This window comes from Pituophis catenifer, unplaced genomic scaffold, assembly GCF_029215685.1.
Source record: "Pituophis catenifer annectens isolate HBS135680 unplaced genomic scaffold, rPitCat1.0.hap2 SCAF_5, whole genome shotgun sequence".
NCBI lineage: Eukaryota > Metazoa > Chordata > Lepidosauria > Squamata > Colubridae > Pituophis > Pituophis catenifer.
The window spans coordinates 55,447,817-55,460,991 of NW_027256885.1; positions in this window are offsets into that span (position 1 = coordinate 55,447,817).

Genomic DNA, 13,175 nt, shown 5'->3' on the forward strand with positions numbered 1-13,175 from the left:
AGGTTTGTCTGTTCTAGGAAAAGGGAAGTACGCAATTGATGTTTTTGAGGGGTATTTCTGTTGGGAATTGGGGAATTTCCAGGGTGGATCATGTACTACATATGTTATATAAGATCTGAAACTGATTCCCAAGGGACTTTATTGATGTGTATTCTGATGTATCCTGAAGACTATAAAACCTGTGTAATTTGTTTTATTTTCATCTTTTCTCTCCTCCAGAGAGAAAGGCCCTTTGCAAAGTGAATAAACTCTGTCCTATGCTAATTTTAGTCTCTGTTTCCTCCTTAAAACGGTAATGGGGTTTTCCTGTTTTTCACAATTGGCGCCCGAAGGGACCTGAAAAATTTCTGTCTGGAAAGGTGTTCCCTGATAAGTGCGCACACACTGATTTCAGTGAAATGGGGTTATTTCCTTTCCAGCCGGAATTGCTTTTCTATGTACCCTGAGGCAGAGACGTGAATGCCTGGACAGAGCAGAACGTTCCTGAAGACTACGGTGCACTAGGAGTGAGTATATGTTTTCTTTTTGGTGGTTTGGATTTGTGTATGTTTGTGTGTGTATGGCCTGTATGTTTGTGTGTATAATTAGTATAATACAGGCTAGGGAAAGTATGGGGCCTTTACTAGGGAAAAGTGCTGCTGAGACTGAAATACCCTCCATTCCCCCCATATCTCCATTAGGGAAATTGTTAACACAGTGGTCAGAGGATTGGTTGAAAGCTTATACAAAGATATTAGATAAGGTGACTATGATTAATTATTGTAAAAAGGTTTGGCTGACGTTTGTGTTGATACAGCCTAATTATAGGTGGAGTAAATTTGGGGAGTCAGACCCATATTGGATCAATGCTTTGAAGAAAGTTTTGGTGAAAAAGGAAGTTGAAAGCTCAATTGTTATATGTTGAACCTCGGTTCCATGTTCAGTAGTTTGACTCTTCTCCCCCTGGAGAAGGAGTTGGATGAATTGTCAGTAACTGTGAAACAGAATCCATCCACTTCTCCTCGTGTTACATGTTCACAAACTAAAGGAATGTTTCCTTTAAGAGGAATGCCGAATGGTATTGCGACTTTTGTGAATGTGTCTTTGACATCTTCTGATCTGGAAGATTATAAAAGCAACATGCCGTCTTTACAGGCGGATCCGATCAAGTTGTCTGAGTCATTGGATTTTTTCCTGGGACCCAATCTGTATACTTTTGCAGAGTTACAGCATATATTGGGTTATTTGTTCTCCCCTGAGGAGAGGTCACAAATTCGAAAGGCAGCTATGGCTTTTTTGGGATAAAGCCCAAGTGGGGGCTGCTCAGCCCGTTGCTGCTGATGTTAAGTCTCCATTAGTTGATCCTGGTTGGAATAATAATAATTTAGCCGATCAGGAGCAAATGGAGGGAGTTAAGACAGCTGTACGTCAAGGAAGAAACTCTAACAAAGGTCTTTGAGGTGGAACAGTTTTGGGAAGAAACACCATCTGTGTTTCTGGAACATATTAAGGACAATTTGAATAAGCACTCTGGTCTTTCTCCTGAAACGCCGGCTTATGAGTCCTTAATGGAAATGAAATTTGTGACGAAATCATGGCCAGACATACAGAAGCTACTACTGATATTGCTGCTCTGTTGAAAGAAGCTCAAAAGGTCTATGTGAATAGGGACGAGGCCAAGACTAGGGAAAAAAAAAAAAGTCAAATGATGGTGTCTGTGTTGAAACAGACAGGAGAGGGAAAGGAGTTAGGTGGACGAGGACAAAGGTTTTGTGAAACTTCTGTTGCAATGCGGCGACAGTGTCCTGGAATTGGGAGAGGATTACTCCAGTGGAAAAAAGCCTAGTGTTGGTGGATTGGAAAGCAAAAAGTGCTTTGTGTGTGTAAAGGAGAGGCATTTTGCTAGAACTTGTCCTGAGAAGAGGATGATTAGTGGGTCCAGAAGGGGAAGATCATGTGTTTCTAATAGATACGGGTGCGACTAGAACCTCTATTTGTAAATTGCCTAGAGGAGTGCATCCCACAAGTGTAACTATTAAGATAAGGGGTGTCAAGGGTATACCTTTTGATGTGCCATTGTTGAAGAATATGAAATTGAGTTGTGGAAAGTGTATTATACATTTGGATGTGATATTTGTTCCAGAAGCAGGTATTAATCTGCTTGGGAGGGATGCATTGTCTCTTCTGGGATGTGAGCTTGGTATACAGATCTTTCTCATTCTTGGATGAGGCAGAAAACTCTGTAGGAATGTAGAGTAAGGAAGGTTTATTGTTCTTCCTACCTGAGGTTGAATGCGAATAATTTGTCTTTGATTAATGTGATGTGATAGTGATATGTGTGTGCCAGCGAATTAAGTGACCTTATTTGCCTGAGCTTGGAGCTGTGGAAAGCGGGTGATGGTTAGGGCCCGAAATCAAGTTTTTGATTAAAAACCACATCCTGAAGTTTTCCACTGCTTGAGGAATAGACTACAAGATGTCAAGGATGAAAATGAAATGGGTATCTGAAGGGATGGAACCTTCCCAGGTTTTATTCCAGGTTTGCAAATGTTGTTAAATGGTATGTATATGTGAAGGCGTCTGTGTTACAGATGAAAATACCTAACCTGATATCTGTAAATATGTGTGCTTGTGTATATGTCATTGTGTGATGTCATTGTGTCATTTACCATTGGTTACTACTTACCATTAGCCCCGCCTCCTCTGTATATAAGTTCTCGCTCCTCCCAGATTAACTGTTCTCTAATTGTGTTCCTGAGGAAGAAAAGAAATAAATATTACTATTACAAGAAAGTCTACAGTCTCTTATATATGGGCCTAACCAGGATAACCAAACTAGCAACAAATTGGTAGCAAGAGGATGGTTTGGTAGGCCCAACCAAACATAAAGATGCAAGACTCACAAAAAGAAAAAAGAAGACCTGCCACCAGATACATAACAAAAAGAATGGCAGCCCAGCTGACTCCTGATATATATACACCAATTGAAAACATGAAGAAACAAACGCAATCACAAGAATATGAACAGCTAACGCAAAACGAACAACAACTAGCTGAAGCAGAAGAACCCTTCTCAACGCCAAACAAAGAAGATGAAGTAAAAAGAAAAATACTACAATTAATAGAAACAACTACAACTGAATCAAATCTGCTTGTGAAAATCCGCAGCATGATAAAAGACCACGGAACAGCAGCAGATAACGAAAATAACAAACAAGAAAACTACGAGGTAAGAAACTCAACCCCTAACTTCAAAAACGACACCAAAGATGGCGACAGCTTCCCGCCTTTTTTATGGCAGCCATCTTACCCACCTAATACCTCTAAAATGCCCGACCAATTACTAAAAGAATCACAAACCTCAAACTACGAAATGAAAAACAAAAACTACCAAGAAGATGACTACCTGAGCCCAAAAACAAATAAAAAACAATTATTTAAACAAAGCAAAGCTCAACCTACTGAAGTAGAAATAGACAACGCTATACAAGTGCTGACTGCAGCACTCGGGACTAAACTAAAAATACCAAACGAACTATCAGAAAATAAAATAGAAAATTCTAAACTACCATCAGCAAAAAGCCAAAAAGAAACAGACTGTCTAAACAAAGGCCTAGCCACCCGAAAAAAGACGCGCTGGCAATCATACTCACCTACCGAAGAGCGACTCGCAGAGCAACCCGGCTCCATCGGCAATAGCGGCACAGAAAATGGCCGACAAGCCTCCAGTGTCTTCTCCCCCGATCCTCGCGACTCCGGAGACTCCACGACGAGCAGAGCAGCATCCCAGGCATTTTCCAGCCACCAGAGGCCCTCCGGAAACAAAACAGAACAACAGAAGGCCGTCTGGGACATCACCCTGGGAGCTGCAAACAAAGGAACCTCCCTCGCCGACTGCTGGAAGAAAATGAAGACTGAGCATGCCCAGAACGAGCCTGCAGAAAAGGAAAAAGGAAACATAGATACAAGTCAAGACAACATAGAGATAAGTAAATACAGACATACATCTACCATCCCCAGACCTTATTGTGAGTATGCTAAGGTCTTAAACCATGGACAGCTACTAAACATGAATAACACCTCACTACACTCAGGGACAATACCTCCAGACTTTATAAAATTGAAATTAGATGGAAGCAACTTAATGGAATGGGATCAGTGTTTACAGATTGTATATTTGAAAGAAAATGTTTTATTTTTTATTGATAACCCACCAAATAAGCCTTGGACCTATGAAATAGACTGCCTCCATCACAAAGCATATTATATATTAATTGTTTCTATTTCCCCAAGTATACTCCCCAGTATAGAGCATAATTTAACTGTATTTGAAGTATATCAAAAATTATTCAGACTGTTCTATAGCAAAAATGTAGCCACCACCACAAAAATCTCTAGGGAATTCTATTCTGCCAAACTAAAACATGATACATCCATGAGTGAACATATCTTGAATCTAAACGCTGTAAGAGCAGACCTTATTCAAAGGGGAGAAACCATTTCTGACAACACCATGAAAAGCATTATAATTAACTCATTAGACCACAGCTGGGATAACTACATTACCTTGATAGATAACCTAAGTATAGAGCAAATTACTTTAGAAAACCTTACCAATAAGCTTATTACTGAAGATAGACTTAGAAGAGAGCGATATACACAACAAAGAGAAGGTAGAAATCAAAGAAGGACTGATTTCAGGGCCAGAGACAGATACCCACATGAATGTCTCACATGTGGATCTGAAAGACATCAGAGTAGAGACTGCCCCAAGAATATAGGATACAGTGACTCATATAAACACAAGGATAGGAGAATACATTTTTTAGACAGAACTTCCCCAGATTATAGGTATAAGAGAAGAGAATCACCACACTCTAGAGAAAGACAAACATACAGAAATAACCCTAAAGAAAATAAGAAAGGATCACTATATGGAATAAGAAACAATAACACTTTGATGTCTGATTCACTCAACACCTGGCTCATAGATTCAGGAGCCACATGCCATACAACTCATAATAGAGAAATATTAAGCAACTTCACTGAAAAGAAATATTATATTAAAGTAGCAAACCAAAATAAAGTCCTAGTGAGAGGAATAGGAGACACGCATATAAAGGGTATAGGAAAAATAGAGGGGGTACTATTTGTGCCCGAAATTCCAAATAACATATTGGCAACCCTAAAATTAAGCATAGAGAATGCAATAGAAACCACTTTCAGAGGTGGAAAGGTATTTATGACTAAGAACAACAGAAACATAGGTAAACTATTTACAAATGATGGACTAACATACCTACTGCCACAAGATAACGAACTAGTCTATGCAAACTATCAATTAAGAAACGAAAAGCCAAATTCAGATAGCCATGATGAAAGTAATAATAAGAATGCATCAACCACTGATACTAATATGTCTGAAAATTTAAACAATGGAAAACCTATTCACAATAATTGTAGTCACTTACTCCACAGAAAGCTAGGACACGCGAGCTTTCCAGTCATACGAAAAATGTTAGAGTGTTCCGAAGATTTAAAAATAAAGAACTGTAAAAATTACTTAGAATGCTCTGTGTGCAATTCATCCAAAATTAAAAACAAACCAAAACCCAAAAAAGCCACTCGCACCACACAATCAACCTTTCAACTAATTCATATGGATGTAGTAGGCCCATTAAAACCTTCAATTAAATATAAAAAAAGATACTTCCTGACCATAATCGATGACTATAGTAGATTTGGTTTTGTATACACCCTTAATCACAAAAGTGAGGTTTTCAAAAAATTTAAGGAGTTCTTTAAAATGGTAGAAACGCAACACAATACCAAAATTAAACAAATAATGACTGACAGGGGGTCGGAATTCCTATCCAACGAATTTTCAATTTGGCTAAAATCACAAGGAATATTGCACTTTAAATCTTGTCCATTTTCCCCATTCCAAAATGGAGTTTCTGAAAGGAAAAATGGTTTACTACAAACCATGGTTAAATGTGTGTTAGATGATGCTGGCTTAAACCAGTCATTCTGGGCTGAAGCCCTTACTTATTCCAATTACACTATAAATCGCTTATGGTCCAGTACAATCAACAAGACCCCATACGAACTCATGTATGGAAGGAAACCAAAAATTGGGCATTTGCACGTATTTGGTGTATCTGCTGATGTATATGTGCCCTCACAGTTAAGGCGCAAAGGAGAGAAAGTATCCAAAAGACTGATATTTATGGGGTACGAATCAGGAACCAAGGGATATCGCTTCATTGATAAAAATAACCACTTCATTGTATCCAGATCTGCCGTGTTTCATGAACACATGAACTGGTCAAAATTACATCTCAATGAAATTTACCCAGAATCAAAAAATATTACACACACGCACGCAAAACATCACACATCAGATACGAACCCCAAATCCACATCTACAAACAGAATCAAATGCCCAGTAATAGTTAATGATGAATGGAAAAAAGGACACCCCACTTTGAAGGTAGATCAATTAACCGAAAAAGAAGCTAAGTATATGCATAGTGATGAACATCCCCAGAATAGGCCCATTAGATCCAATAGGGGCATAATCCCTAAAAGGTTAGATGATTACGTACTGTCTATCCAAGCTAAACACCTGACTCCTAACACATATGATGACATACTTAAGCTACCCCTAGAAGAAAAAAGTAAGTGGGAGGAAGCAATGAAAAAAGAGATGGACAGTTTGAGAGAACTAAATGTATATACACCAACAGACCTGCCCACTGAGAAATCCCCTATTGGCACTAGGTGGATCTATAAAATCAAGGAGCTAGAGAATGGTAAATTCCTATACAAAGCCAGGTTAGTGGCTCAAGGCTTTGCCCAAAGATTTCCGGATGACTATGAAGACACTTACTCCCCAACCGTTAGATCAGAAAGTGTGAAAACAGCACTAGTGTTAGCTTCTATCTTAAATCTGGAAGTATATCAATTTGACGTGCAGACAGCCTATCTGCACGCTGATCTAGATAAAGAAATTTATGTGAAAGCACCCCCAGGAAAAGATACAAAAAAGGGAGAAATTTGGCTATTAAATAAGAGCCTTTATGGACTAAAACAGTCCGGTAAGCGGTGGTATGAGTGCTTATCAAAGATACTTAAAAATATAGGCTTTGTGGCTACTTCATCTGATTTTTGCTTTTTCACGAAAAAAAAATAATGATTCTATTGAATATGTTTTGATTTATGTTGATGATATATTGTATTTTGGACATGACAAAATTAAATGTGATAATTTCGCTGAACAACTAGGCAAAAATTTCAACTTAAAAATATTACGAAAGGTAAATAAGTATCTAGGAGTCCAAATTGACAAAACAGATAAGGGATTCAAATTATCTCAGAAAGACAAGATTATGGAACTCATACAAAAATGTAACTTAATTAATTCAAAAATTTGTGATACTCCTATGTCAACTGATTTTTATAGGAATGTGTATAATGAGTACGAACCATTCAAGGATAACACTTTATATCGATCAATTATTGGGTCCTTATTATACATATCTAATTGGACCAGGCCTGATATCACCCTTGCCGTAAATTTGTTGTCAAGACATGTAAGCAATCCTAACTCATACCACTGGGAGGGAATTAAAAGGATTCTAAAATATCTAAAATCTAGCATTGATATGTGCTTATTCTTAGAACCATTCATTTCTGAAAAACCAACTTTGACCTGCTACGCTGATGCTGATTGGGCAACTGATTCAAAAACCAGAAAAAGCACTTCTCGATATGTTTTTCTTATAAATGGCTGTGCGGTGCACTGGTACACAGGCAAACAGAATTTAATTGCCACTTCTACAGCGGAAGCCGAATATGTTTGCTTATCCAAAGCGGTCAACAATCTAACTTGGTTCGATGATTTGTTATCCAATGTGTGGGATGAACCTGTTTATCCAATTATTATCAATGAGGACAATAAGGCAGCAATTGATATATCAGCTTCCGAAGCAATAGGTCAACGATCTCGACATATCGATATCAAGTATAAACATGTGAGACAACTGTCAAGTATAGGATTTATTAAAGCTGTCCATTGCGATACTAGTGAACAAATTGCTGATATCCTCACTAAGCCATTGCCAACCAAACAACATATGTATTTGACTTCCAAACTTAATGTACATATATAATCTTAATAACTCACCATTAGTTAGGTATTTTAGAGGGGGATTTGTTACAGATGAAAATACCTAACCTGATATCTGTAAATATGTGTGCTTGTGTATATGTCATTGTGTGATGTCATTGTGTCATTTACCATTGGTTACTACTTACCATTAGCCCCGCCTCCTCTGTATATAAGTTCTCGCTCCTCCCAGATTAACTGTTCTCTAATTGTGTTCCTGAGGAAGAAAAGAAATAAATATTACTATTACAAGAAAGTCTACAGTCTCTTATATATGGGCCTAACCAGGATAACCAAACTAGCAACAGTCTGTGTGTGTAATGAGAGTTGTTTAGGCAATAGAGCTCATTGTCTTGTAAAAAAATAATACTGAGAATAATAATAAAGCTCCCTGAAGTATTTATGCTGACTAATTGGCAGGGAGAAAGCATGTGTGTGTTGGAGTACACTAAAAGGTCTGATTGCAGAATAAATATGAGTGTGTGTGGCAAGCCCTCACACGGGGGTGGTAAGGTGATCCTGATATTTGTGAATGCCTGTGCGTTGAACCCCCGAGAGATCTCCCTTTGTATAATGAAATAGTGAGTGGCAAGAGTTTGTTGTTGTAGTTGTTGTTATGTTGTAATAGCAAGTGTTTGAATGAGCAAGTGAGAGATGAGAGAGATCCTATGGAGAAGTAGGATTAGGTGATTTTCTTTTGCTTTTTGAAGTTTTTTTATTACCCTCTTTTATGTCTTTATGTCTGTGCATTTTGAATGATTTTGAATGCTGAGAAGGAGATTTCTAGGATAGCCTGGATACTGGATAGCCTGGGGAATAGTTGACTATGTTATTTTAGCTTAGTGTTGCCCAGATGAGGGATGTTCCCTTGAGGGAAGAATTACTGGTAGAAGGTAAAGATGGACTTTTGGTCTGGCTAGCTAGGAAGTTACCTGTAAGTTAGTCTGTATAGACTTGTGGTTTAGACTTGTGAATTTAGATCAAGCTTTGCAGTTCTTTGAAGCTTGTGGAAATAGTTTAGCTAACTTGTGATAGAGGTGTGGTGTGATTCCTCCGAAGTGGGGAGAGTTGAGTATTTATTGATACTTTATTGATTTATTGATAGTTTATTCCAAACTAAGTTGTTTGGAAGAAAGGTTTGAAGAGTTGAAGAAAGTAATAATATAGTGATGCTCCAGTGTTATGTTTGCCTGGTTTAAGGAAAAAATTTCCACTTGTCTGTAGCAGTGGAAGATGGTATAGCCAAAGGAGTGTTGGTTCGCATGTGGGCTGGGAAGAAGAGAAAACTAAAAGGTGGTGCACAAATGCTAGGTTTTTAAAATTGTCTCAAGAGAGTTTGGTTCTCTTGACCAATAGGAATTTAAATTTAGTTGAATTCCTGTCAGGAGAGAGAGATGGGACGATGTGGAACGAAATTGTGTGGTTATGAATTAATGGGTTTTCCCGAGTTGAGAATGGGATGAGACTGAATGGTTATGCAGTTGTGAATGGAGACACTACTGAGATATTGGAAACTGGAAAGTTGCAGTCTGAATGGTCAGCGCAGACATGTGAGGTTTTTGCTTTATTGTAAGCATTGCACATATTAACTAATGAGGTAGGGAACATTCATGCTGATTTAAAATATGCTTATTATACAAATAGTGGATGAAGGGGTGTGTAAGTGAATGGGAAATAGATGACTAAAGATGGGGTGCAAATTTTTACTAAAGCTGTGATGTGGAATGTGATTGAACGAGTGCATGAGGGAACCCATTGGGGAACGCAAGCACTCATTGATTTTATTAAATGTATATATGCATATATGTGTGTAGGGGTATGTATACAATAGCTATACAAATGGTACGGAAATGAATACATTGTGTATGTGCATAACATGTAGAGATTTGACCATTTGGCCTTTTCAATGAATCCAAGTAGATTACATTGAAATGCCGGTGGTGTGACCATTGACATATGTAATAATAATAGTGGATTATTTTACTGGATAGTTTGAAGCCTTTCTTTGTGTAAAGACAGGTGCTCAGATGATTGTTAAATCATATTGGAGTGAATAATACCCAAATATGCATTGGTTGATCTTATTGATAGTGATGGGGTACACATTTCATTGTCCAGGTGATAGAGGTTATGGAACAATTAGGACTTGATTGGCAACTATATTTATTGTTCACACCAAGTTCTACAGGGCATTGTGAATGTGCTAATCAGACAAGTAAATCTATGTTACAAAAATTAATGTTAGAGCTTCAACTACCTTGGACGAAGTGTTTGCCTTTAGCTCTATTAAGAATAAGAACTAGTCCTAGGAAAGATCTGGGGATATTTATGTATGAAATGATGTTTGGATTGCCATATATGGGGAAAGTTGAGATGCCTAGGATAGAATTGAAAGATGTTTTTCTGAGAAAATATATACAGGGACTGTCCCAGTGTTTTTCTCATTTAAGGTCAAAAGGACAGAATCCACCTCTTGATTTCCAAGCACATGAATACAAAAGCGGAGACTGGGTCCTGATAAAAGCCATTACTGAAAGAAGTTGCAGCCGGTGTGGGAAGGACCGTTCCAAGTTCTGCTAACTACAGAGTCGGCTGTAAGGACTAAGAAACAAGACTGGGTACGCTATTCCAGAGTCAAGGGACTGGTGGCTTCGCCTTATGGATGGACAGTTGCTACGAAACCTGCAAACCCTCTTAAATTGACTTTTCAACGACAAACCTTAGACGATTGAGGACCAACGGATGGAAGAAGAGATTTGTATTTGGCTAGGAGTGATAATAATTTTTTGTTGTGTTTCTGATTGTATTGAGGAAAGATATTAGTGATTGATGTAAATCTATGCTTTGGTATCCAGTGGATGTAAGTTCCCCTCGATTGCTTGACGAATTGGAGGTAAGATAATAACCTTTTATCTCTTTGGACAATACGTTGGGGGAGCTAGTTCACTAGGAATAATGGGGTTTCTTGTGGTAGCGTTTGTTATCCTACAGGTGCAGATAGGAATGGGGATTTTGGCTGTGTTGCCTAGTTACCCTATAACATGGTAGCAGCTATGTTTCCATACTGAACTTGAACACCGTTATTCTCTTATAGAAACACCACTAACCCTAATAGACACCACTGAGGAAGCTGAGATATGTATTAAGTCATCTTTTGGAGATGGTGTGTGCCAAGTGCAACCATACATATGAGATAGTTCCTCAATACATTGATCTTACAAATAGAATGGAATTTTTATATAAGTAATGCACTGAGCTATATGGTAATTATACACCTTCATACAAGAAGTTTTGGATTTTAGAGGAAGGGTTATACAAGCTCCCTCCAAGTTAATGTTTTTATGTGGTAACATGGCATTGCCCAAATTACCTATTGTATGGAGAGGAGTTTCTATACTGTGACAGGATATTCATAATTTACAGGAATAAACTGGTAAAGAGGAGAATTGGGGATTGTGAGAGATATAAGAATTATTTCTGTAAAAGCAGAACCTGAGTTACGCCATTTTAAGTGCCTTATTTTACCTTGTATAACCTGATTGTATAACTAAACAAAAAGTACATAAGGATTTTCTGAAATGATTACCTTGAAGGAAATATGTATCACGCAGTTGTTTTGACAGACGCTGATGTTCTGGGAAAAGTACTGAAATGAGATTGTTTTGAGGGTTGTCTGTTCTAGGAAAAGGGAAGTACGCAATTGATGTTTTTGAGGGGTATTTCTGTTGGGAATTGGGGAATTTCCAGGGTGGATCATGTATTACATATGTTATATAAGATCTGAAACTGATTCCCAAGGGACTTTATTGACGTGTATTCTGATGTATCCTGAAGACTATAAAACCCGTGTAATTTGTTTTATTTTCGTCTTTTCTCTCCTCCAGAGAGAAAGGCCCTTTGCAAAGTGAATAAACTCTGTCCTATGCTAATTTTAGTCTCTGTTTCCTCCTTAAAACGGTAATGGGGTTTTCCTGTTTTTCACACATAAGGAAAGTCAGGACAGAGAAGGGGTAAGAACAAGACTGTTCTGTCCCCCGTCCTCACTCAGACAAATGCAATATCCAACACACCTGCCAATAATGTATTGTATAAACAGACCAGAATTCCTGGCAGACGAGAGTTCTGGCAGCTACTTGTAAAACGCCTGCCAAATCCAATTAGCACTCCCAAAAAGCAGGAGAGGCCTTATCTGCAGTCCGTTTCCAGAGCGACAAATTATCCACAAGAGTTTAGTCCAAAATATATCTAAGCCGAAGTGCAGGATTCACGATGTGACTCTTTAGAGTTTAAACGTTTGTCCGTCACAAAGCCTGCCGAGCAATCACGTCCCCTTTTATCCCTTGTGGGGCATGGCTCAGTGACTCAGCTCAATCCATGGTCCTCCCACGCCTCTTCCTTTGCTGCGCACGCTTCTCCCTCCGACGCTGCCTGGGATCAAGCCAGGATTCATCAGTATCACTCTCTATCAATGGGTGCTCCGAAATGCCTTCCTCCTGGCACATCCCAGGCTGTTCCTCCTGGCCTTCAGATGGAACCTGAGGCATTGCCAGAGAGGAAGGTCCTGGAGAGGGAGGCCTTGCCAGTTCCTCCCCTTCACCTTCTGAGTCCTCTTCCTCCATGAGGACAGGCTCGGGAGTCGGAGTCACAACAAAGACAGCAAAGGGAATTAAAACTAAAAAAAGAAACAAGAAGGAGTTGCCGTCCATCGGTGAAATGTCTGAGACGGCTCGGGAGTTCATGGCTTCCATGACGGCCATGGACCTGACCCAACTAGTTCATGGCCCCACCCACAGGGTGGGACACACTCTGGACTTGATTTTTGTCTCTGGCCAGTGGTTGAGTGATCTTATTATAGGGGATATAGACATGGAACCCTTGTCATGGTCAGATCACTCACTCCTTCACCTGGACCTTCGAACCACTACACCCTGCCGCAGGGAGGCGGAGCCAATAAGATGGGTCCGCCCCAGGCGTCTGATGGATCCTGATAGGTTCCAGATGGAGCTTGGGCCATTTCCTGAGGATC